The sequence below is a fragment of the Pseudophryne corroboree genome, chromosome 4 (assembly GCF_028390025.1).
Source record: "Pseudophryne corroboree isolate aPseCor3 chromosome 4, aPseCor3.hap2, whole genome shotgun sequence".
Classification (NCBI taxonomy): Eukaryota; Metazoa; Chordata; class Amphibia; order Anura; family Myobatrachidae; genus Pseudophryne; species Pseudophryne corroboree.
This window is the reverse complement of record NC_086447.1, coordinates 106132721-106159222: the sequence shown is the minus strand read 5'-3', so window position 1 is coordinate 106159222 and position 26502 is coordinate 106132721.

Here is a 26502-nt window from a genome sequence, read left to right as displayed (position 1 = left end):
TTGTGGTCTTAAACCCGACCAGCAGTACTTTACATTTAAGTGTGTCATTAAATCTTGTTATTATTTCGTGGGCTGTTAAATATCAGAAGTTCTATCACTATTCATAAAGCAATTAAACTCCCCCTCATCACTTCAAAATGAAAATGTGACATAGATAAGGATAATATTTCACTTCCAGAAACTACAGTCAGTGTAATAAGGAGGTTTTACCTGAAAACACAATGGCACAAGCACAATACTCCATGTAAGTCATACTAAGACTAAGGGAACTATTTAAAGAAAAATAGATTCACTGACTTTCAAACACAGTGGAAAAGACACATAAAAGATATCTAAAGGAACACTGTCACCAGCAATAATATATATATAGATACTATGTATTTCCAATCACGGGGTAGGTCTTAGTAAACGCATGAACTAAGCCCTTACAGTTAGGGAAGGTCTAGTTGGAGCACTGTCTATCCACATATAGATACTATGTTGCACTATTTATGTAATAGTTCTCACTCTCTCATTCATTCACAATCACTTTGCTTTGCAGAACCCGGCGCGCAAGCGCATTGGCAAGCGGCACGGGTTGCTTTGGCTACCAGGCCGGGACTTAATTGTTACGTCACTACTGCGGGACACCGGAAGTGGACGGGCGCCTATGCGTGACGAAGAGTCCCCGAGACGCCGGAAGTCCCCCGGCAACCGACAGAGGTGGCGGCGCGGGTGAAGCTCCTCCTCAAGTATGGTTACACGGGCCTTTAAAAGGTAAGACTTTTTCTTCCTTGCACCACACACACCTTGACAAAGGGGCTACGGGCCCCAAAACATTGGTTTACGTGATGAAAATTTGAAATACACCATTAACACCCTAAGACCTGGTGTGACGCCGTTTTTTTTTGAATGCGTATTCAAGCCAGCTCGGAGGGCACCCAGGCAATTTAAAGCTGCTGGACCAGGAGTGCCGGGCACCATTGCCACAATTGTTATTTGGCCTGGGAGTACAGCCCGGGACCGCCCGAGCCAGGGCACCCATCAGAGTCCGACTATACTGGATGTACTATAATATTGTATCAAGTCAAGTCGTGTGACCAATATAGGTATAAGGAGCACAGGCACTTTTTGAAAATTGCACTTTAGCACGTATTGCACTTTTATAACCACCGGACAGCACTAGACACATACGGGTCAGCACCTATCAAAAAAAAAACAATCATGGAGTTTTCAAACGCCAGTGAATCAAGGGAAGCCCCTGGCAGCCGTAATGGGACCAAACCCAAGGGAGGCACATTTAGTTACAATGAGAGTGACGCAGAGAGACTCTTATTCAAGGATCTACTCCCTGAGGCAGATATACAACTAGATGCCCAGGACACGTTTAAACAGCTTTTAAAATTAAAGAAAAAAGAAATAGACTACCTCATGCACGGAATTTCCCTATCACAGTACCATCGGGAACAGATGATCCCTAGGGGATTTAGGATTAGAAATGTACCCACACTGGGCAGGTACAACCCTGACTTTTGCCATAAATGGATGCCAATATTAAACAAATGCAGTCTGGACTTAGTCCTACTCGTAGTGGAGGAAGTGGGACGAGAGATGAAGGTGACTAGAGACAAAATTACCAACTTTGAAAAGGAGAACCTAAAGACACTCAAAGACGATCCCTCACATGACTGGTTATCCAAACTCCAAGACCAATGTGATTCATATAAAAAAGAGCTTATACGCTTTAAGAGAAATAAACACCTCATTGTCAAAAGTGATTATGAGGATAATCAAGTATACAAGTGGCTGATGGGAGGTGATACACACAAGACCGGTCCACGTAACTACACCTTTAGGAGGGAATGGAGGAAGAGAAGAGATGGAGGACCTAAACCTGGTTACTCCTCAAATAGTGATAGTGAGTTCCTAGCACCAGACTCGGATGAAACCTCTACTCCTCTAAGTGATATCCCTTTAGGGGACGCACAGGTCAAGGCCAAAGGAACAAGAGGGCGGCCACCCGTAGAGGGGGCCAAAACAAGAGATTACAGAAATCGGGCAGTCAAGAACAAAATCTAATATTTAATCTCTCGTCCAGGACTTTTACACCGATAGAGTTTAAGGTCCTCAATAGAGGCCTTTCATACGTTCCCACCAATAGACATGATGCGTTCTCCTGGAAATTAGACCTACACAAATTCTCACGTAAATTAAGGCTACAGGAATACTTCCAAGACCATATGGATACACAAACTAACACTACGGTATTCAGTAAATTCCTAGCCACCCGCTCGACGTCCACATTTGACCCTCAGTCATCCAATCCTTTATTGAAAACCTTCATACGGCTAATGGATGACTCAGTTACACGCTACAACAGCACCCAATGCAACAAAGAAACAATATGTCAAGAGGGGAGAGGGATGCATTAAAGGACCTAAGTAGTTATAAAGATGTCATCTTCCGTCTGGCTGATAAAGGTGGGGGTTTGGTAATTCAAGATCTATGTGATTACCGAGAAGAGATCTACCGGCAACTGGCGGATATGCAGACTTACGAAGTGCTGGATATGGATCCGACATACAAATTTAAGCAAGAGTTAGATGGAGTCCTGGAAGAAGCCAAAGCCAAAGGCGACATCTCCAGCAAGGTCCATAACGCACTAACACAGAAGTTCCCAGTAGTACCGGTTCTCTTCACTACACCTAAGATACACAAAGACAACAAGAAACCCCCTGGCAGACCGATCATATCGGCAAGAGACTCACTCTACCAACCGATATCACAATTTCTGGATTGTGTACTACAGCCACTGGTCATGAAGCAACCAACGTTCATTAAAGATACAACAGACTTTCTGTTAAGGTTGAAGAACATAGACACTGTTCCACCGAACACACAAATGTGTGTAATGGACGTCTGTAGCCTCTACACAAGCATTCCCCACACAGAGGGGCTGGAGGCGATAAGAGAGTTTCTACATGATGAAAACATGAAGGCAGTCAATATGGATCTATATATGCACCTCCTTTCCCTGACACTACATAGAAATAATTTCCTGTTTGACGGGGAATACTTTCTACAACGGAATGGATGCGCGATGGGAAGTAGCGTAGCACCAGCGTATGCAAATGTGTATATGTTTAAGGAGGAGAAGAGACTTTTCTTCAAGGATATGAACATAGCACAACACATACTATTATACTGTCGCTTTATAGACGACGTATTTATGCTGTGGACAGGTGGAGCAGAACTCTTTAAAGTACTAATGGAAGACATCAATTTGAAAGCAGAACATATAAAATTTACATACCAGAATGATACGGCCAATATGAACTACCTGGATGTGACAGTTAAAATTGAGAATAATAAGATCAGCACGACTCTATATTCTAAGCCGACAGATAAGAATGCACTGTTGAGGGCTGATAGCCACCACCCCAAACCACTCATCAGGGGATTGCCTAGGTCGCAATTGATGAGGGCGGCGAGGATCCACAGTGACCACGATACATTGGATACAGAATTAAACAAAGTTGTGAGCAGGTTCGCAGAGCGGGAATATGACCCAATCAAGTTACAAGAACAAAAACAGGAAGTCCTTAACCTCAAAAGATACACACTACTGAAGAAAACAATAAGGGACACGAAGGAAGTCATCCCATGGCCCAGTAAATTCAGCACCTCCAGTCCGGTGGTTCAAAGAGCAACCAAAGCGCTGTGGCCAATTGTGTCGACTGACAGCAAATTAAGATGCTTTAAATCAAAGAGACCGATGAATTGTTTCACAAGAGGTAAGAACATTAAAGACTATATAGTACACTCAGACATTACAGGGTTTGATACCAACTTCCCGATGAACTTCCTTACAAAAACTCCTGGGTGCTATAAGTGTCTGGGATGTACCACGTGTAAATCATTATTAACAGGGTCTACATTTAAACATCCAAGCAAAGACCAAGTCTTCAGCATCCGCCATGTACTAACGTGTACAACATTGCATATAGTTTATCTCATTACGTGCCCGTGCGGATTAGGTTACGTGGGGAAGACCACCAGAGACTTGAGACAAAGGATGGGGCTACACAGATCGGCAATTACAGCAGCTATCAGGAGTGGAAAGTCAGACCAACCAGTAGCCCAACATTTCGTGAATAAACAACATCAGCTTAACGCGTTAAAATACATGATTATAGACCACGTCCCTGTGAGCCCAAGAGGAGGAGATAGAAACGGGAAGTTGCTGAATATGGATGCGCGTTGGATGTTTAAGCTGGAAACAATTCAACCGAAAGGACTTAATGAGCAAATCCTGTGAAACACCCTAACCAAAAAATAGCTCATGAAACAATTCTGTTACCTGTGGACAATTGCGATATAAAACCCTCTCCCTCTGTCTATGTGTAGAACACATAGGGTGGTGGGTTTTATTCCTCTATCCTAGTAGTACCCCAATAGGAGAGTCGGCTAATTTATGGCGACAAATATATGAGGAGATTTCCTTTGCAAAGATGGCAAGGTAGTAAGTAGTCTTTGGTTCTCACCCCTCGGTACTTCCAAACTCCCCCCCCCCCTCCCTCTCCCCCTCTTTTGTGCCCCTTACCCCTGCAGCCCCCCTCTACCTCCCCGGCTCCTTTTTTTTTTTTCCTTCTTTCCCATCCCCCTTTCCATTCCCTCCCCTCCTCCCAACACCCCCCACCCCCTTGTTTGCCCAACTCTGTGTAGCTCTCAGTACAGTATCTGCCCATAGGAATGCACCAGATTGGTGCAAAATAGATACTATGTATTTCCAATCATGGCGTAGGTCTTAGTAACCGCATGAACTAAGCCCTTACAGTTAGGGAAGGTCTAGTTGGAGCACTGTCTATCCACATATAGATACTACGTTGCACTATTTATGTAATAGTTCTCACTCTCTCATTCATTCACAATCACTTTGCTTTGCAGAACCCGGCGCGCAAGCGCATTGGCAAGCGGCACGGGTTGCTATGGCTACCAGGTTGGGACCCAATCATTACGTCACTACTGCGGGACACCGGAAGTGGACGGGCGCCTATGCGTGACGAAGAGTCCCCGAGACGCCGGAAGTCCCCCGGCAACCGACAGAGGTGGCGGCGCGGGTGAAGCTCCTCCTCACGTATGGTTACACGGGCCTTTAAAAGGTAAGACTTTTTCTTTCTTGCACCACACACACCTTGACAAATACACCATTAACACCCTAAGACCTGGAGTGACGCCGTTTTTTTTTGAATGCGTATTCAAGCCAGCTCGGAGGGCACCCAGGCAATTTAAAGCTGCAGGACCAGGAGTGCCGGGCACCATTGCCACAATTATATATATATATATATATATATATATATATATTGGTAAACAAATTGGAGAGCGCAAATGAATAATAAAAAGTATATGATTTTACTTGTAAAAACTGCTTACATACATTTCAGTTTAAAACAAACGGCGTGTGTGGAATACTGCAACTCAGCCACTGCATCCGTACTGCAGACTTCTCTCAGGGCCCGCTCTGGTCACGGTCACTGACGTCACAACGTCCACGTCAAGCCACGCCCTACGCGTTTCGTCCAATCAGGGACTTCGTCAGGGGTGACGAAGTCCCTGATTGGACGAAACGTGTAGGGCGTGGCTTGACGTGGACGTTGTGACGTCAGTGACCGTGACCAGAGCGGGCCCTGAGAGAAGTCTGCAGTACGGATGCAGTGGCTGAGTTGCAGTATTCCCCACACGCCGTTTGTTTTAAACTGAAATGTATGTAAGCAGTTTTTACAAGTAAAATCATATACTTTTTATTATTCATTTGCGCTCTCCAATTTGTTTACCAGTTTCTACTTTGCTCCGGTGGCACGGAGGGGATTGAAGCGCAATTGGACACTATTCTGGATATCCAAGGATTATAGCGCAAAGGACTGATTTCTGTTTGTATATATATATATATATATATATATATATACAGTCCACAGGCTCGGCACTCCCATTCAAATGCAAGTACTTTGTCCGGTGCCCTCACAACTGCACGGCGGCAGAACACATACCAAATCCAAACATGCGGCACTCTGGACACAATCACAGTACCACGATAGTTGTATTGATACTACAACTACCGTGGTACTGTGATTGTGTCCAGAGAGCTGTCTAAGAACACCAGGGACAAAATTGTAGAGCTGCACAAGGCTGGGATGAGCTACTCGACAATAGGCAAGCAGCTTGGTGAGAAGAGATCAACTGTTGGCGCAATTATTAAAAAATGGAATAAACACAAGATCACAGACAATCTTCCTCGACCTGGGGCTCCATGCAAGATCTCACCTCGTGGGGTATCAATGATCTTGCGAATGGTGAGGAATCAGCAACACATCGCTGCCTCACTGACAGCAGCACATCACTCCCTCACTGACAGCAGCACATCGCCACCTCACTGGCAGCAGCACATCATCGCCTCACTGACAGCAGCCCATCCCTGCCTCACTGACAGCAGCACATCACTCCCTCACTGACGGCAGCACATCGCCACCTCACTGACAGCAGCACATCCCCGCCTCACTGACAGCAGCACATCACTGACACCCAGTGGCGTCACAACGTGGGTGCGTGGGATGCAGCCCGCACCCTGGTGTCACCCGCCAAGGGGTGACACCAAAATGCCGGCTCCTGCTCAGCGACAGGAGCCAGGTGCTGCACTGTAACAATACGTGCAGCACCTGGCTCCTGTCCCTGCCGCTACTTCACCCGCGGTGTGAAAGTCAGACACCGGCAGTGCCGCGCGCTGACATGCACACCGGACGCAGGTGAGAGACTCACAGTATCAGGAGATCCCAGGCTGCAGGCTTAGGAGGGGAGGAGGTGGGACGGGGGAAGGGACAGAGTGGGGTTGTATGAGGCAAAGAGGCACTCTCCGGGGGGCAGCCAACATCTTCTTAACCCCCTGGAGTGCCAAAGACGGGGATCCACCTGCGAGGCCACGCCCCATCATGCTAGGCCACGCCCCCGTTTCACGGCCTCCCGCACCGGGTGTCCCCAGGGGCAGTGACACCCCTGCTGACACCGCCTTACTGACAGCAGCACATCACTCACAGCGCCTCACTGACAGAAAACTCGCTATCATATAGCTTAGTGACCTAGAAAGAAACTGAGGTATGTATGATCTCGATCATGTTTCTGTGGAACTAGACTCCGCCCAAGTTATGCAGCAGTACCTGACTTAAAGTGACTGCTCTGCAAAGGAACCTTATTGAGGCAGAGATTCAAACGGGATGTGGTGCAGGTGAGACTGCATTTATACTATGTATACCCCTTATTCCAAACAAATATCCTTTCAATTCAAGTGCCTACAGTTTTCTGTAAGCGTTTGATTCACAATGACGATCAGCAAGCCGCTAAGACAAATGCTCAGGGCTGCAGGTGTAGATCTCAGTACCAGCTGCATCTCTCATTGGCAGCTTTAAGTGGTTTGCTCACAAGCAGTGCTTAAAGTGGTCCTTGAGAGGTAGTGGAGCTCCACTCCATCCCGCACCCATATAATAAAGGGATGCGTGCACCGCAAAACAGTGGCGTGGTCTCAAAAAGAAAGAAGCGTGGTCACATAACAGTACTTCACATATTCACATTACACCACGTAGTATTGTCCCTTATTCATGTTATGACACACATACATGCCCCTCATACACAAAGCCCACAGTAGTAGCACCCCTAATACACATAATGCCCACAGCCATAGCGCCGCTTATACAATGCCAACAGTATTAGTGCCCCTTATGCAATGTCCACTGTAATGGTAGTGCCCACAGTGGTAGTGCCCCTTATGTAGAGCCCATAGTAGTGGTGCCCCTTATGCAGTGCCCCCCAGTAGGAATGCCGCTTAAGTCCCCAGGAATGATGTCCCTTATAAAGTGCCCCCTATACAATGCCATCATTAGTAGTGCCACCAGTAGTAATGACCCTAGTGGTAATGCCCCTGTGTAGTATTGCCCCAGTAGTAATGCCACTGTAGTAGTGCCCCCAGTAGTAATGCCCTGTAGTTGTGCCCCCAGTAGTTTAGCCCACAGTGGTAATACCCCCATAGTTATGCTTCCAGTAGTTATCCTCATTGTAGTTTAGCCCCCAGTGATAACGCCCCTATAGTTAAGCCCCCAATAGTTATGCCGTCCGTAGATATGACCCTTGTAAGTTAGTCCCCAGTGGTAATGCCCCTATAGTTATGCCCTCTATGGTTTAGCCCCCAGTGGTAATGCCTTCTTAGTTATGCCCTATAGAAGCGCTGCTTAGACACACTCACAAAGAAAAAAAAAGACAATAGTCACCTTAAGCCCCGCTCCTGCATCCCACCGCTGCCCTCTGTCTGGCCGCCTGCTCCTTGGAACTATGGGAGAGACGTCATGACGTCTCTCCCATAGCGCAGAGCAGGGGCAAATGCAGGATTTAGTCAGGGGGGTTTCCGTGGGGTCTACTACGGCATACTGGCGCTCGGGATCCCGGCGCCCAGCATACCGGGATCCCAACCTCCGGTATGCCGGCAGCGGAGCGAGCACAAAAGAGCCACGCTGTGGGCATGGTGGTGCACTACGCACGCCACGCTATTTATTATCCCTCCAGGGGTGTCATGGACACCCCAAGAGGGAAAATTGTTGTCAGGGTGTCGGGATTCCGGCGCCGGTATGCTAAGCGCCGGGATCCCGACAGCCGGCATATCAAGTGCCACCCATTTCTGTGTGTGTGTGTGTATATGTATACTGTATATATATATATATATATATATATATATATATATATATAAACAAAACAATAACCAATTGCGCTTGGTATAACTTTAAAACACTCAGATTTTAGTATTTCCAGTAGCTGTTCTTCCACGGTAAGGATTCTTATAACTGGTGTCACCTGCAAGTATACCCTCACACCAGAGAACACACCCGAACAAAAAGACGGCCAGAATGGCCTAAATTAGATATGATACCAATTTGTTTTTATTTTAAAAAAAACATATAGAATTCCATAAATTCATATGAACATTTATTTACAAATAAAAGGTTCCATACATTCATATAAACATTCTTAAAAGAAATACATCCAGATACAGTCAATAGGTTTTCTGTTCAAGCCTTTAAAGAACACCTATTCTGTAGGGTGTACTGATGAACTAGATAAGAGACCGTAACTGATTCGACCCAACGCGTTTCCTCAGAACGACTTCATCAGGGGTTTCTGTATGGTATCACAAAAAAAGGAACAAAGGCCTTCATGGATATAAAACATCCATAGTCCATATATATAGGACCAACTTTTAATAGAGATGGATAATTCACCCAGAATGGTTGTAGTATGGTAAAACCAAGCAAAAATAAAAAGTTTGGTTCATCGGGGGGGTTCCAGGTACTCAGAACCCCCCCCCCCCTTCCCCCCTGCATGAGCCACACACTGCCAGAACCGGAAACCGGAGCTCAGGAGTGAGCTCCTGCCTTCGGCTGCCAAAGGAGCCGGGCACCCGCTAGTAACACAATCTCAGAGGGTGCCCGGCATCTCTGGGTTACGTGAGCCGGAGGAGGCGGAACTGGTTCCATCTCCAAATGGAACTGACGGAATGCAGTTCCGCCCCATTCCGTCTCACTTTAACCCCTGCTCACGAGTTAGTAGCTTCAACCATCTTTTTTTGTTAATCCTTGAAGAAAAAACGGAAGAAAATTTTTCAAAATATATATTGTGATCAATGTGTACAATATAAAAATATGTATCACAATATTAGATGACATTACTTTCTTTGTAAAATTATTTTCACTGAGCAATAACTGACATCCAAGAAAGCAAAGCTGTGGGCAAATGCTAAAAAAAATACTGTATATATACCGAGTCCGAAACTAGGATTTTTGTTACCTGGGGTAAAACAGTAATTTGCCCCCCCCCCCCCCCCATCCCAATCAACACACACACACACACACACACACACACACACACACACACACACACACACACACACTCAAAAAGCTTTTCTTTGCCTCTACTGTAGCATTCCAGGGGAGGGAGGGGAGGCAGATTGAGGAGGTGTTAGGGGGGATGCTTAGCTAAAGGATGTAGAAGGGACTGCAGGGCCGGATTAAGGTTTGTGGGGCCCCTGGGGCAACTAGCTCCCACTAGTTGGAGCCCTAGCTGTGCCGACTCCAGTAGCCACAACATTTCCCAGTACTTTTACCCTCCTGTAAAAGTACTGGGAAATGTTGTGGCTACTGGAGTCGAAGAGGCACACAGGAAGGAAGAGGCACACAAGAGTGGGGACAAAATAAAGTATAGATAGGCCAGGAACACCCTTTCCAGAGAGATCAGGGCAGCAAAAAAACGCTATGCTGACAAGCTGGTGTCCAACTCCTCCGCGAATGACCCTCGATCGGTGTGGATGGGCCTGAAGGCTGCCACCAACTACAAGAGGTCCACCCCCTGCACTGGCTCAAGTCAACAACTGGCTGAGGACCTAAATCATTACTACTGCAGGTTCGAGAAGCCCTATGATGCAGGCAACTCACCACCGCTCTCTGCTGGTAGTTTGGAAGCCATGGTGGGATCTCCCTCTGTTCCCCGGGACACCACGCCAAATCTTCACGCAGACGTTGCAGAGGTTACGAGGCTATTCAGAGGCCTGAAGCCCTGGAAGGCATCGGGGCCAGATGGCGTATCCCATCCTCCCTTAAAACATGTGCCGAACAGCTGGCACCAGTCTTCACGGACATCTTCAACAAGTCGTTTGAAACTAGTGTGGTCCCATCTTGCTTCAAGCGCTCACTCATCATCCCTGTACCGAAGAAACCGTCCTCTTCCGGGAACCTGAACAACTACAGGCCGGTAGCGCTAACATCGGTGGTAATGAAAACGATGGAGCGACTGGTACTGGCCCAGCTCAAGTCCACAGTAGGCTCCCTCCTAGGCCCTCTGCAGTTCGCCTACAGGGAAAATAGATCGGCAGAGGATGCGGTGAATCTTTGCCTGCACTCGATCCTGCAGCACCTGGACTCGCCAAAGGGCTATGAGATGTCCTGTTTGTGTACTTCAGCTCGGCTTTCAATACAATCATCCCCGCCCGGCTGCGATCTAAAATGCACGGTGTAGGTGTCTCAGAACCAGAGGCGTATCTAGCACGGGGAGAGCAGGGCACGTGCCCTGGGCGCCGTGGAAGCCCCAACAGAGGGGGCGCCACCGGCACGGCCCGCTCACCCCATGCGACAGGGATTCCGCCTGCGCTACCTGCGGCGCTCTCCCTGTCTCCCCGGCTGCTGTGCCTGTCACACTGGACAGGCAGCGGCAGCTAGGAGTCTCCCCTCCTCCTCCCTGCACATTGTACTGTACGTGAGCGCGCGTGCGCGCGACCGCGACCTCGGAGGTGCGCGCGTGCGCGGCCTTAACAGGTGAGCGGTCTTTACAATTATGTTTATATATTTTTTCTGTCGGGAGAGGGGGGTGCGGGACAGTGTGTGTGTGTTTATTGTGTGTGAGTGTGTGTTAATTGTGTGAGTGTGTGAGTGTGTGTTAATTGTGTGAGTGTGTGACAGTGTGAGTGTGTTAATTGTGTGTGTGTGGGACAGTGTGAATGTGTGTTAATTGTGTGTGTGTGGGACAGTGTGAATGTGTGTTAATTGTGTGGGTGTGTTAATTGTGTGTGTGGGACAGTGTGAGTGTGTGTTAATTGTGTGAGTGTGTTAATTGTGTGTGTGGGACAGTGTGAGTGTGTTAATTGTTTGTGTGTGTGGGACAGTGTGAATGTGTGTTAATTGTGTGGTTGTGTTAATTGTGTGTGTGTGGGACAGTGTGAGTGTGTGTTAATTGTGTGTGTGTGTGTGTGTGTGTGTGTGTGTGTGTGTGTGTGTGTGTGTGTGACAGTGTGCGTGTGTGTTATTTGTGTGTGTGGGACAGTGTGCGTGCGTGTGTGTTAATTGTGTGTGTGTGTGTGGGACAGTGTGCGTGTGTGTTAATTGTGTGTGTGTGTGTGTGTGTGTGTGTGTGTGTGTGTGTGTGTGTGGGACAGTGTGCGTGTGTGTTAATTGTGTGTGTGTGTGTTAATTGTCCCGGCGGTTATTGGCGTCTGTAGTGTGCGCCCCGTCCTCCTCCGCTGCCGCTGACAGGAGCGGCGGTGTGCGGCTCTCCCCCTCCTCCGCCGGCTCCGTCCTTCCGTCGTGGCCCTGCAATGTGTGGTCTCCCCAGCAGCAGCAGCAGCAGGTTAGTCTCTCTCTCTCCCCCCCCCTCCTCCTCCCCCCCCTCTCTCTCTCTCTCTCTCTCTCCCCTCCTGTGGATTGAAGTTTGTAAGTATCATTTTCATTTTTCGATTTACCCCTATTGGATTCTACTGGACAAGTGGACGTGATCGGCGTGGGATGTAGGTAAGTAATCTGTCTCTCAGTTTTACAGGTACCCCTATTGGATTCTACTGGACAAGTGGACGTGATCGGCGTGGGATGTAGGTAAGTAATCTGTCTCTCATTTTTACAGGTACCCCTATTGGATTCTACTGGACAAGTGGACGTGACCGGACAAGTGGACGTGACCAGCGTGGGATGTCGGTAAGTAATCTGTCTCTCATTTTTACAGGTACCCCTATTGAATTCTACTGGACAAGTGGACGTGATCGGCGTGGGATGTAGGTAAGTAATCTGTCTCTCATTTTTACAGGTACCCCTATTGGATTCTACTAGACAAGTGGACGTGATCGGCGTGGGATGTAGGTAAGTAATCTGTCTCTCATTTTTACAGGTACCCCTATTGGATTCTACTGGACAAGTGGACGTGACCGGCGTGGGATGTAGGTAAGTAATCTGTCTCTCATTTTTACAGGTACCCCTATTGGATTCTACTGGACAAGTGGACGTGACCGGCGTGGGATGTAGGTAAGTAATCTGTCTCTCATTTTTACAGATTCCCCTACTGGATTCTACTGGACAAGTGGACGTGACCAGCGTGGGATGTAGGTAAGTAATCTGTCTCTCATTTTTACAGGTACCCCTATTGGATTCTACTGGACAAGTGGACGTGACCGGCGTGGGATGTAGGTAAGTAATCTGTCTCTCATTTTTACAGATTCCCCTACTGGATTCTACTGGACAAGTGGATGTGACCGGCGTGGGATGTAGGTAAGTAATATGTCTCTCATTTTTACAGGTACCCCTATTGGATTCTACTGGACAAGTGGACGTGACCGGCGTGGGATATAGGTAAGTATGTGTGAGTGTGTCAGTGTGTTTTAATAAATTTTTACTGTCACGGTGTGTGAGTTGTGTTTTTATTTGGGTATTTTTTCTGTTGTAGAACTACAGGTACCGGCGGGCCCGTTATTTCCCTGCATGTTGGTACTTGAGGTTCTCCAAGTACCAGCAAGCGGGGGAGGCTTTCTGGGCCTTGTAGTTCCACAACAAAAAACAATATTTTTTTTTACTTACATGGCTATCAGCCTCCCATCCACAGCCCACGGATGGGGGGGACAGCCTCGGGCTTCACCCCTGGCCCTTGGGTGCCTGGAGGGGGGGTGACCCCTTGATTTAAGGGGTCCCCACTCCTCCAGGGAACCCCAGCCAGTGGTGACTAGTTGGGGGGGGGGGTAATGCCACGGCCGCAGGGACCTACATAAATGTGTCCCCCGGCTGTGGCATTATGTCCCTGTCTAGTGGAGCCCGGTGCTGGTTTTAAAAATATGGGGGGACCCCTACATCTTTTGTCCCCCGTATTTTTGGAACCAGGACCGGACTAAGAGCCCGATGCTGGTTGTCTAAATACGGGGAACCCCTATCCAATTTTTTCTCAGTATTTAAACAACCAGGACCGGCTCAAAGAGCCCGAGGCTGGTTATACTTAGGAGGGGGGACCTCACGCAGTTTTTTTTTACATTTTTAACCCATTCAGACCCTTCTCCATTAAGTTAATGGAAGCCCTGGACAACAAAATTGCATTCATGTCCTCCTCCCACTCCCTTCCCAGTCCCAAACACAAATTATTATTTTTTTCTATAAAAATGTACAATATATCACAAGTATGATGAGCAGGCATGCAGCGGGCATTGGCGGCTTTGGACTAAGTTGCAAATTAGTGGCGGAGGGCTGGGTCAGTTGATGGTGGGCGAGTTTGTAAGCCATTGGTGGTGGCAGCAGGCATCGGCTCAGAGGCAGTGGCGGGCATTGGCTCGGTGGCGGTAGGGGTCATCGGCAGGATTCGGCAGACATTATGGCTGTAGTGCCTCACCGCACGTCACTGACCTCACCGCACGCCACTGGTGTTTGGGACAGTGTGCGTGTGTGTTAATTGTGTGTGTGGGACAGTGAGTGTGTGTTAATTGTGTGTGTGTGGAACTGTCAGTGTGTGTAAATTTTTGCAGTCCAGTGTGTGTGTGGGGAGAGGAAAGTATGAGAATGTGTGTGTGTAGTCTGAGTGGGTGTGTGTAGGATTTGGGGGTGGCCAGTCTGTGTGTGTGTAATCAGTGTGTGTGGGATGTACTAATGGACATTTACTGAAGAGAGATATGTATTAAACCACGGGCACTGAGCTGGGTGGGCGAGCCGGGCGGGTGGAAAGCCAGCAGCAGGGGCAGCATGCCGGATATCAGCAGCCGAGGGTGGGGGCTGTAAGGCACGTGCGGAGCCCAAAGCCGGAGATCAGCAGCATGTTGACCGGCAATAAGCAGCTTCTGCTTCCGCGTTCAACATGCTGCTGATCTCCGGCTTTGGGCTACGCAGGGTTCGGGGGATGGGTGTCCTTTGCCGGTGTACTGCAGCTCCGGGGGTGCGGGCTCCGGAGGCTTTCAGCACTGTTGAATATCCAGCTGCCTCAAGTATGTACAGCCCGCACCCTCTGCTGCTGATATCCGGCATGCTGCTGCTGGCTGTCCCCCCGCCCGGCTCGGCCACACAGCTGTATGGTGAGAAGGGCATCTCAGTTCCTGAGGTTTAACACATATGCCTCAGAAAATGGCCTCTGCGGTAAACGATACTAATGCTTACCGTGACAGTAACAGCGGGGAGGAAGGCGCACATCGGGATCCTGCAGCATGAAACAAGAACCCCTTCGGAGCGCAGCAGACCACACTGAAAAAGGTGCATACCCGGTGCGGTGCTCTGCATCCCGGGTGGTGCCGAAGATGTGGAGTGTCGGAGGTGGCAGAAGCGCCGCAGCTTGGGGTGAGAAACCGCTGCAGCCCTTCCGCTGCTAAACTCTGCAATTAGTCTATTAAGGGGGTGGGCTCCCCTCATCATAGTGCCCCACAGGCCATGTTAATTCTGGGGGTAGGATCCCCTAACTCTATAATGGGAATTTTGGCTCATATCATGTGCTGTAACGTGAATTTTGGCTCATACCGTGTGCTATAATGTGAATTTCGGCTCATACTATGTGGGGTAATGTGAGTTTTGGCTCATTCCGTGTGCTGTAATGTGAATTTCGGCTCATACCGTGTGCTGTAATGTGAATTTCGGCTCATACCATGTGGAGTAATGTGAATTTTGGCTCATACCGTGTGCTATAATGTGAATTTCGGCTCATACCGTGTGCTATAATGTGAATTTCGGCTCATACCGTGTGCTATAATGTGAATTTTGGCTCATACCATGTGGGGTAATGTGAATTTCGGCTCATACTGTGTGCTATAATGTGAATTTCGGCTCATGCCGTGTGGGGTAATGTGAATTTCGGCTCATACTGTGTGCTATAATGTGAATTTCGGCTCATACCGTGTGCTATAATGTGAAAGGGGCACCAGTACTAGATAGTATAAGGGGTCCTACTACACTGAAGGACACGCCCCTTTTGAGTGACCGCGCCCCTTTTCCGGAGCGTGCGCGGCTTCGGCGCGCGCATAATTGCTATCTGCACTCTTTCATTCCGCCTTCAAAAATTCAACTTCGACCACTGCACCTACATCTGTACATACACACCCTGACATCTTTATATGCAGTGACACCGGTGGCGTCTGCACATACTTTCCTTTTGTATTTTTTTTTTAATTATTATCATTTTATTTATTTATTTATTTATTTATTTTTGGGGGGGGGGGCATTATTGATCTTGCCCTGGGCTCCAAAAACCCTAGTTACGCCTCTGCTCAGAACTACTATGCTCATGGGTGGTGAATTTCTTAATGGAAAGGGAGCAGCAAGTGAGGATGGGGAATTTCGTCTCCAGGGTCAGGTCAACCAGCACAGGGGCGCCCCAAGGGTGTGTCCTCTCTCCCTTCCTCTTCTCTCTCTATACCAACAACTGCACCTCTGAAGAAACATCGGTGAAACTTATCAAATTCTTGGATGACACCACACTAATTGGTCTCATTACGGATGGGGTAGAGACTGCATACAGGAAGGGGGCTGAGAGACTGGTCACCTGGTGCGACACTAACAATCTACATCTAAATACATCCAAAACGGTTGAGATGATTATTGATTTCAGGAAGCACCCTCCTACAGTAAACCCACTAACAACTGCGGACAATGCAGTGGCGATAGTAGAATCCTTCCGGTTTCTAGGCTCCACGATCACCAAGGATTTGAGGTGGCAGGCTAATATTGACGGCATCGCGGGTAAGGCCCAACAGAGACTGCATTTCTTACACCAACTTAGGAAGTTCAAACTGCTGCGGGAACTCCTGATACTCTTTTACTCGGCAATCATCCAATCTGTCCTCAGCAACCCAATAATAGTGTGGTTTGGCTTGGCCTCAACTCACGACAAGAACAGTCTACAAAGAACTGTTAAAGTTGCTGGTAAAATCATAGGGACTAATCTCCCGGCAATTGAAGACATCTATCGGGCTAGGGTCACGAAGAGGGCAGAAAGGATCATCAATGACCGCTCCCACCCTGCCCATGACCTGTTCCGATGGCTGCCATCTGGCAGGCGGTACAGTTCGAGGCTAGTGAGGACTGCCAGACATAGGAACAGCTTCTTTCCCCAGGCAACTATCATGTTGAACTTGACTATTGCCTAGACCAGGCATTCCCAACCACGGTCCTCAAGGCACACCAACAGTGCAGGTTTTAGTGATATCCATGCTTCAGCACAGGTGACTTAATTAGTAGCTCAGTTATTTTGATTGAACCATCAGTGCTGCAGCCTGGATATCACTAAAACCTGCACTGTTAGTGTGCCTTGAGGACCGCGGTTGGGAATGCCTGGCCTAGACCATCCCACAACCTTACACGGAAGATGCTACTCAAGCACCGCCATGCTTCCCTTTTCTGTGTTGTGTTATGGTGCGTTATGTCGTTGCCGTCCTATTGTGTTGTCCTTTTGTGTTGTCTGAGAGCAGCGGTTATCGGAAACAAATCCATAGTGTACTCTGTATTCAGTACTGATATACTTGGCAATAAAAAGTGATTCTGATTCTGATTCTGTGGTATCAGGTGCCCAGAAACTAATATTCTGTAATAGCCATTGTATACTTCTCTAAATAAAATGGTGCTCCAAACATGACCAGGGCTGGTGCAAGGTTTCTTGGAACCCTACGCAAAACTTCAGCCTACTGCCCCTAGTACCACCAATAGCCACTTCCCAGCCCTTCAGATGAAAGTGTGACTTACACGTTCCAAAGCCGCCACTTAAGCACAACAAGGAAGTTTCTTGCAGAGGACAGCTACAGTGTGATAGTTAAACTCAGACAATGTATAAGCAATACGTAATACTCTGTTACTTTCACAATACACAACACTGCATGTTACTTTCACAACACACAACACTGCATGTTACTTTCACAACACACAACAATGCATGTTACTTTCACAACACACAACACTGCATGTTACTTTAACAACACACAACACTGCATGTTACTTTCACAACACACAGCACTGTATGTTACTTTCACAACACACAACACTGCATGTTACTTTCATGACACACAACACAGCATGTTACTTTCACAATACACAACACTGCATGTTACTTTCACAACACACAGCACTGCATGTTACTTTCACAACACTGCATGTTACTTTCACAACACACAGCACTGCATGTTACTTTCACAATACACAACACTGCATGTTACTTTCACAACACACAGCACTGCATGTTACTTTCACAACACACAGCACTGCATGTTACTTTCACAATACACAACACTGCATGTTACTTTCACAACACACAGCACTGCATGCTACTTTCACAACACACAGCACTGCATGTTACTTTCACAATACACAACACTGCATGTTAGTTTCACAACACACAGCACTGCATGTTACTTTCACAATACACAACACTGCATGTTACTTTCACAACACACAACACTGCATGTTACTTTCACAACACACAGCACTGCATGTTACTTTCACAATACACAACACTGCATGTTACTTTCACAACACACAACACTGCATGTTACTTTCACGACACACAGCACTGCATGTTACTTTCACAATACACAACACTGCATGTTACTTTCACAACACACAACACTGCATGTTACTTTCACGACAAACAGCACTGCATGTTACTTTCACAACACACAGCACTGCATGTTACTTTCACAACACACAGCACTGCATGTTACTTTCACAATACACAACACTGCATGTTACTTTCACAACACACAGCACCGAATGTTACTTTCACAATACACAACACTGCATGTTACTTTCACAACACACAACACTGCATGTTACTTTCACAACACACAACACTGCTTGTTACTTTCACAACACACAACACTGCATGTTACTTTCACGACACACAACACAGCATGTTACTTTCACAGTACACAACACTGCATGTTACTTTCACAACACACAACACTGCATGTTACTTTCACAACACACAACACTGCATGTTACTTTCACAACACACAACACTGCATGTTACTTTCACAACACACAGCACTGCATGTTACTTTCACAACACACAACACTGCATGTTACTTTCACGATACACAACACAGCATGTTACTTTCACAATACACAACACTGCATGTTACTTTCACAACACACAGCACTGCATGTTACTTTCACAACACTGCATGTTACTTTCACAACACACAGCACTGCATGTTACTTTCACAATACACAACACTGCATGTTACTTTCACAACACACAGCACTGCATGTTACTTTCACAACACACAGCACTGCATGTTACTTTCACAATACACAACACTGCATGTTACTTTCACAACACACAGCACTGCATGCTACTTTCACAACACACAGCACTGCATGTTACTTTCACAATACACAACACTGCATGTTACTTTCACAACACACAGCACTGCATGTTACTTTCACAATACACAACACTGCATGTTACTTTCACAACACACAACACTGCATGTTACTTTCACAACACACAGCACTGCATGTTACTTTCACAATACACAACACTGCATGTTACTTTCACAACACACAACACTGCATGTTACTTTCACGACACACAGCACTGCATGTTACTTTCACAATACACAACACTGCATGTTACTTTCACAACACACAACACTGCATGTTACTTTCACGACACACAGCACTGCATGTTACTTTCACAACACACAGCACTGCATGTTACTATCACAACACACAGCACTGCATGTTACTTTCACAATACACAACACTGCATGTTACTTTCACAACACACAGCACTGCATGTTACTTTCACAATACACAACACTGCATGTTACTTTCACAACACACAACACTGCATGTTACTTTCACGACACACAGCACTGCATGTTACTTTCACAATACACAACACTGCATGTTACTTTCACAACACACAACACTGCATGTTACTTTCACGACACACAGCACTGCATGTTACTTTCACAACACACAACACTGCATGTTACTTTCACAACACACAGCACTGCATGTTACTTTCACAACACACAGCACTGCATGTTACTTTCACAACACACAGCACTGCATGTTACTTTCACAATACACAACACTGCATGTTACTTTCACAACACACAGCACTGCATGTTACTTTCACAACACACAGCACTGCATGTTACTTTCAAACATATTAACTGTCTGAGACACCCCACAAGGAACATATATGCCGGTTCAGCTGCCACCAGGTCACTGTGAAAACCACGGGTAAGATAAAAGTGCTCCCAGAAACAGCATCATCCCCCAGACACTAGCTCTCACTGGTCTGGGGTACTCCTCCTTCTCATTCCCCCGCTGTACAGCTCAGATCACCACCACAACCGGCCCTGACAGCCAGCCTCCTCTGCCATCATGCGCCTCATGATAATGGGACATCACTGGGAGGCGGACACCGAGGCGGCTACTGGTAATGTCGGCCAATAGTAACACAGCGAGGAATTGCCTCAGCCAAATGCAAACCCCATGTTGGATCACAACAAAGCCAGTAAACATTAAATGTTAGGTGAGATGGAGAGTAAGTGGCCACTTCTGCACCACTTCAAATCTGGCGCCCAGGGCACGTGCCCCCTTAGGGCCCTCCCCCTTCCTAGTTGTGACCCTGTAAATACAGTATGTGTCAAATAACAGCTTTATGCTTCTGGGTTCTAAATTCAGTGTACTCTAATCATACCATAATTTTATGTCCTATTGGTGTAGAATAGTGGTTCTCAAACTCGGTCCACAGGTCACCTTTTTCAGGTCACCTAGCAGGTGCACAGGCATACTCATTACTCATTCAGGGCGAGATGTACTAAATGACATTGCCGCTATTCGTCACGATGCTAATCACATATGTACTTACATATGTGATTAGCTTAGCGAAGGACAGCTCTTCAAATAAAAGCTGCCCTTTGCGATCTTCTGCGGCTCCATGACTTCCTGGTTTTGGCCCTTGGAGTCAGTCTGCACATGCACAGAGTGATGGGAGCGGCCGCGGGGCATGCTGGGAGGGATCTGATCGATCCCTCACACCACCATGGCAGAGACAAGCCCATAGGCTTCGAAGGGCTTTCACCAGCTAAAGCTGGCGATTTCCTCTGTGGCACTTACCTGGCGGCAGGGGGTTAATACATTAGGAAAATGTGGTAAACGGGTGTTTACCGCATTTTCCGTTTAGTCCTGCAGTTATCGGTGCACTGCCACCATACTTCAGCAATCAGCAGGAAGTACTGCAATGGATCCTCATAATCCAGGCCAATTACATAACAACCACTATGGCCAATTCTGCCTGCACATCCAGGGGCAATGCAGGACTTCTAGATGGGGGTTTCCAAATGCAGTCCACAATCTCCCACTCTGTGGAACATTGGAGCAAGTGCGGGAGTCTGGGGGAGCGGTAGAAGAACCAAGTACCAACCCTGGACATTAATGTACCCATTGGTTCTATTTATACACTGTATACTATATGGAATACAGTGTTAGTATTTAACACTGTAGATGGTCTATAGTTTAGGCTGTACCAAACATATTTAACTAATATAAATAAGTGATCAGGAAAAAGTTAAACATCCCATGATAAATAAGTACACAAACATAATAGAACCAGTAGGAGACAGAGCTGCATTTTCTAAGCACACATTCTCCCACCTCATGGTAAGGCACCTGTCTCTTCTTCCTGGTAGCTACTCTCTGGTCCAGTGCACTGATTGAGCACTCAGATCCACATACTCAGCAAATTTGGTAGAAGAAGTTGCTACACTGGGCATGTGCCCAAGCTCTGCTCTGCCCCTTACACTGCATGTTGTGGTGGCAGCTCTTGTTATCATATTACATACTACTGTATTGCTACTGTGGTCATAATTTGAGCCGCTGGCCATAGGCAAATGCTGCCGCTGCGTTTGCCTCTGACTACCTTTACTATCCTCCACACTGCATTGCAGTAAAGCTTATCTCAGTTTTCACTGTCAACTATGAAATTGTATACCTCCATCTAGCTCTTCATTGGGAATGTCTGATACACAGTTTTACTGGTGTATGTATCTATAATGGGTGTAAAGTGTGCGGTGCACACGTGCCGCTGGGTCCAGGTGGGCCCACACACCGCACACCCTGCACCCATTTTCTTATACTAACCTCTCCGCTGGCCCGGTGCTAACTGCAAGGAAGCAAAAATCACTCAGGAAATGGCCGCTGCGGATATTTTACAGTGACTTGCAGATGCGCAATAGAACTGTCCCTGGGAAAGTGGCATGGGTGCCATGTTCCCGGAGACCTGCTCATGCAAAGTAAACTCTTGCACATTGCCAGAGTCTACTGCACCGCCGGAGAGGAGCGGGCCCAATTGGAGCCTGTACACAGGCCCCCTCCTCTCTTAAAGCGCCTCTGCAGAGTTTGTTACCTATACGGTGGACTGAGATACTGTACATGGCTGAATTCTTTACATTCTGTCTAATTTTGCTCATACTGGGAGTTAAAAAAGATTTTATTTCAATATTTACCAAACAAAAAGTGATATCCAAAGCATCATGTCATTTACTTCAGCGAAACAGGGCCCAAATGTATTAAACCTTAAAAAGTAATAAAGTGGAGACCAATAAAGAGTGATAATGCACCAGCCAATCAGCTCCTAACTGCCATGTCACAGGCTGTGTTTGAAAAATAACAGTTAGGAGCTGATTGGCTGATCATTTATCACTCTTTATCCGTCTCCACTTTATCACTTTTTATGGCTTAAAACATTTGGGCCCAGGCTCCCCAAACTTACAAATTGATTTGGTCATGTAGGGATAACTCACTTAAGTCATCAAGGGGTCTATTCATGAAGCAGTGTAGAGAAGTGATCCAGTGGAGAAGTTGCCCATGGCAACCAATCAGCATTGAAGTAACATTTATAGTTTGCATACTATAAAATTATACAGAGCAGCTGATTGGTTGCCATGGGCAACTTCTCCACAAGCTCACTTCTCCACTCTTTCCACTGCTTCATACATAGACCCCCAAGTGATAGGCATATCCCACCCACACTATACATGCTAGCTTTCATCTACATGTTTTACTCTAAAATGATTCCTGAAAATGCTAATTATTTACACATAACACAATTACTATTAACACAGTGTGAATTTATTATTTACATTATCATACACAATTCATCTAATGTGTCCTGATGTGTGTATTTTTCAATATGTCGACATCAATGCTGGTTAAGTGTTATCCAGGACTGTGCACGCAATGAACCAACATTCCTATTTTTTGAAAGTGCCATGTGTTTAATTTCTGTCTTCATATGTTTCTACTCATGTGACTCTACTGCTCTCTAACTGCATTTGTCACAGTAAAACAAAAGTACACAAATCACTGTGTATTTTTATACGAGGACCTATACTATAGCTGCCCAGGAGCGTGCAGAACACATATACTGTATATACATGCAAACATATAAATAGCAAATACATTAAGCAATTATGCAGAACCAATAAAACAGCCTAAAAGGGTCCAGTAAATTTAATTGAACGGCTTAGTGTCCTGCTGGTCACAAACTGTGCCTCTTAAACTGCACAATTCTTGTTAAATGTAGAATACCAGACACTGTGTTAAAACAGCCACAAACTTCAGTTAGGTTATCAGTTTTCCTATGGACACCCTTCTATTACTGTATTGTACACATATGTACGTCTACCTCTGTCATAATCGTACTGTGGGGCCATTCCGACCCGTTCGCACGCAGTGGTTCTTTGCTGCGGTGCGAATGGGTCAGGACTGCTGCTGCACAGCGCCCAAATGCACACGCACATCGTTGCCTGGTAACGGTCGTCGCCGGGCAACGACGCCGCCAGCGCTGAAAGTGATCGCAGCAGCGATCGCAAGAGGATTGAAGGAGGGGAGGCGTTCCGGGGCGTCTACTCACCGTTTTCCGGCCGTGGAGATCCGGACGCAGGCGTGTCCAGATGTTTGGAGGGTGGATGTCTGACGTCAGTCCCGGGACCTTTGTCGCTGGATCCATCGCACAGGGTGCAGGGCTAGTCTTGTTTTGCAGGAAACTTTTTTAGCATAGCAGGGCTGCACAAGCGATCGCAGCCCTGCTATGCTAAAATACACTCCCCCATAGGCGGCGTCTAGTTGATCGCACGAGCAGCAAAAAGTTGCTACGTGCTATCAAATCGGAATGACCACCTGTATGTCAACGATTCATTACATTCTTTGTTCGCCCTAAAACAAGACAAGATTTGTAGCATAGTCTAATTAAAATTTATCAAGTTACTTCTTAAAACTGTTATGTAGGCTCTTTAAACGGCGTACTATATTTCCATAACTATAAGTATTAGATATAGCACAGCATATGTCTATGCGGCTAAAAAGTTCCATCCAATCTAATTTGTTGGCCTTATTTCAAGATCTTTTAAAATGCTTATTTACACCATTTATTTACCCATATGCAAATATGTCCTGAAATGTAATTTTCTGAAATCTAATAAAGTTGCATTTTCAAATTGCACGCTGTTAATTTAATTCAGTTTGGTTTGCTTTTTTTTTTTTCCTCTTATGATTTATTATACTTCAACGGTTTTCATTGTTGCTTTCTGTACCTTGTAACCACTGTGAATTCATTGGCTAGGGGGATAGTATGGAGGCATTATGTAAAGGAAAGTTTGTTGCTAACTGAGAAATGTATGTTATGCCTAGCGCTATAAAGTTGATTTTCAGTACCCTATTGGGAAATTAATATAGGTTTATGAGTTCACTGCAGTTCTTGGATAAACATCATAACTTTTAATGATGGGAAACATCGGCGTAAGTGATGCAAGAGAGAAAATCTGATTGTTAGTCCAGCGTGGAGAGATTGTGTTTAAAATGGATGTTGTTTTGGCAATCTCATAAAGAAAAAATGTTGATGAAATATTTTCTTTTATTAGGTTAATGAATAACACCAGCAAGTTTACCTTCAGATTGTTCTAGTCTTAATTGCAATAACACTTTCCATTGTACGGCCACCTATGCCATGGTTCAAATCATCATACGGCTTTTCTCTTAATGTTGTTTGATAGCAATAGTGGTGGCACCTAGTGTTCATTCTTGTGTACTGCAACGTTTTCTTAAAAATGAATGACATTCATCTGCTTGAATTCAGTGTCTAAAAAAATCTTATAATGAAAGAAACCTGAAGCTGCCCTTTTTTATCCAAGATTTTGGTGGGATTTCTCGTGGGATGGAAGTTTTTAGCTTGTAAATTATATTTATCTTATGTCCTACAGCAGGCATTCCCAACCACGGTCCTCAAGGCACACCAACAGTGCAGGTTTTAGTGATATCCAGGCTTCAGCACAGGTGACTTCATTAGTACCTCAGTTATTTTGATTTAATTATCTGTGCTGCAGCTTGGATATCACTAAAACCTGCCCTGTTGGTGTGCCTTGAGGACCATGGTTGGGAATGCCTGTCCTAGAGGATACTGGGGTCCATTTAGTACCATGTATAGACGGGTATAGACGGGTCCACTAGGAGCCATGGGCACGTTAAGAATTTGATAGTGTGGTCTGGCTCCTCCCTCTATGCCCCTTCTACCAGACTCAGTTTAGAAAATGTGCCCGGAGGAGCCGGCCACGCTTATGGAAGCTCCTGAAAAGTTTTCTGCATTTATTTTATCTGTTTGTTATTTTCAGGCAGGACTGGTTGGCAACAGCCTGCCTGCTTCGTGGGACTTGGGGGGGGGGGGGGGGGGGGGGGACACTTCACTATGAGCGGATCCAGCAGCTTACCAGCGCCATTTTCCCTTTGCAGTGGATACCAGATTACCTAAGTGGTACCAGGGTGTCATAGCAGGGGGGGGAGCAATTACTAGTGTACTAAGTCCCCAGTCTGGATACTTAGTCTGCGACCCAGCTAAGCTTGGCATTAGCGATAAGGGCGCTGTGTGCTGGCTCCACTATACCTCTGTGTCTCCCGAGAAGGGCTCTTTGTGGGTTAATTGTGCTTTTAATGTAGCAGCGCTTTTAAGGATGAACGGTCATAACTACACTAACGGTATACAAATGTAGATGCTTTTAATTTAAAAAATGGGCTTAATAAAACCTCACAATATTAAAATGACATAATTAAAGAACCTCACATGCAGGAATATTCATAGCACATATGCAATATTTGATACCGGTACTTGCAATACGGCAACCAAGGAGGTTACCAATTAGGAACGGAACACTTGCATATGTGCTATGAATATTCCTGCATGTGAGGTTTTTTAATTATGTCATTTTAATATTGTGAGGTTTTATTAAGCTCATGTTTTTAATTAAAAGCATCAACATTTGTATACCGTTAGTGTATTTATGGTCGTTCATCCTTAAAAGCGCTGCTACATTTGTTGTATGTTGTTTTGATGTAAGGGAGTAACTAACCCTATTTTAGCAGCTGCTACATTTGCCAAAGCAGCTCTGACATTATCGCCTGTTCTTATACCGTGGTATAATACAACACATTTCTAATTGTGCTTTTAACCTTTCCTGTGTGGTGTGTTCTGTCACATTTACAATATGTCAGGCAAAGAGTGTGTGTCATGTATGGCAGAGTGTTCCTCTTCCCCAGGGAGCTCACTAATATGTACTCAGTGTAGTGCACACCTCCCAGGCTAGCAGGGCTGAACCAGCATGGCTGGATTCCATTAAAGGAATGATTTCAAATATTTCTAATAAATATTCCCGCAATGAGAAAG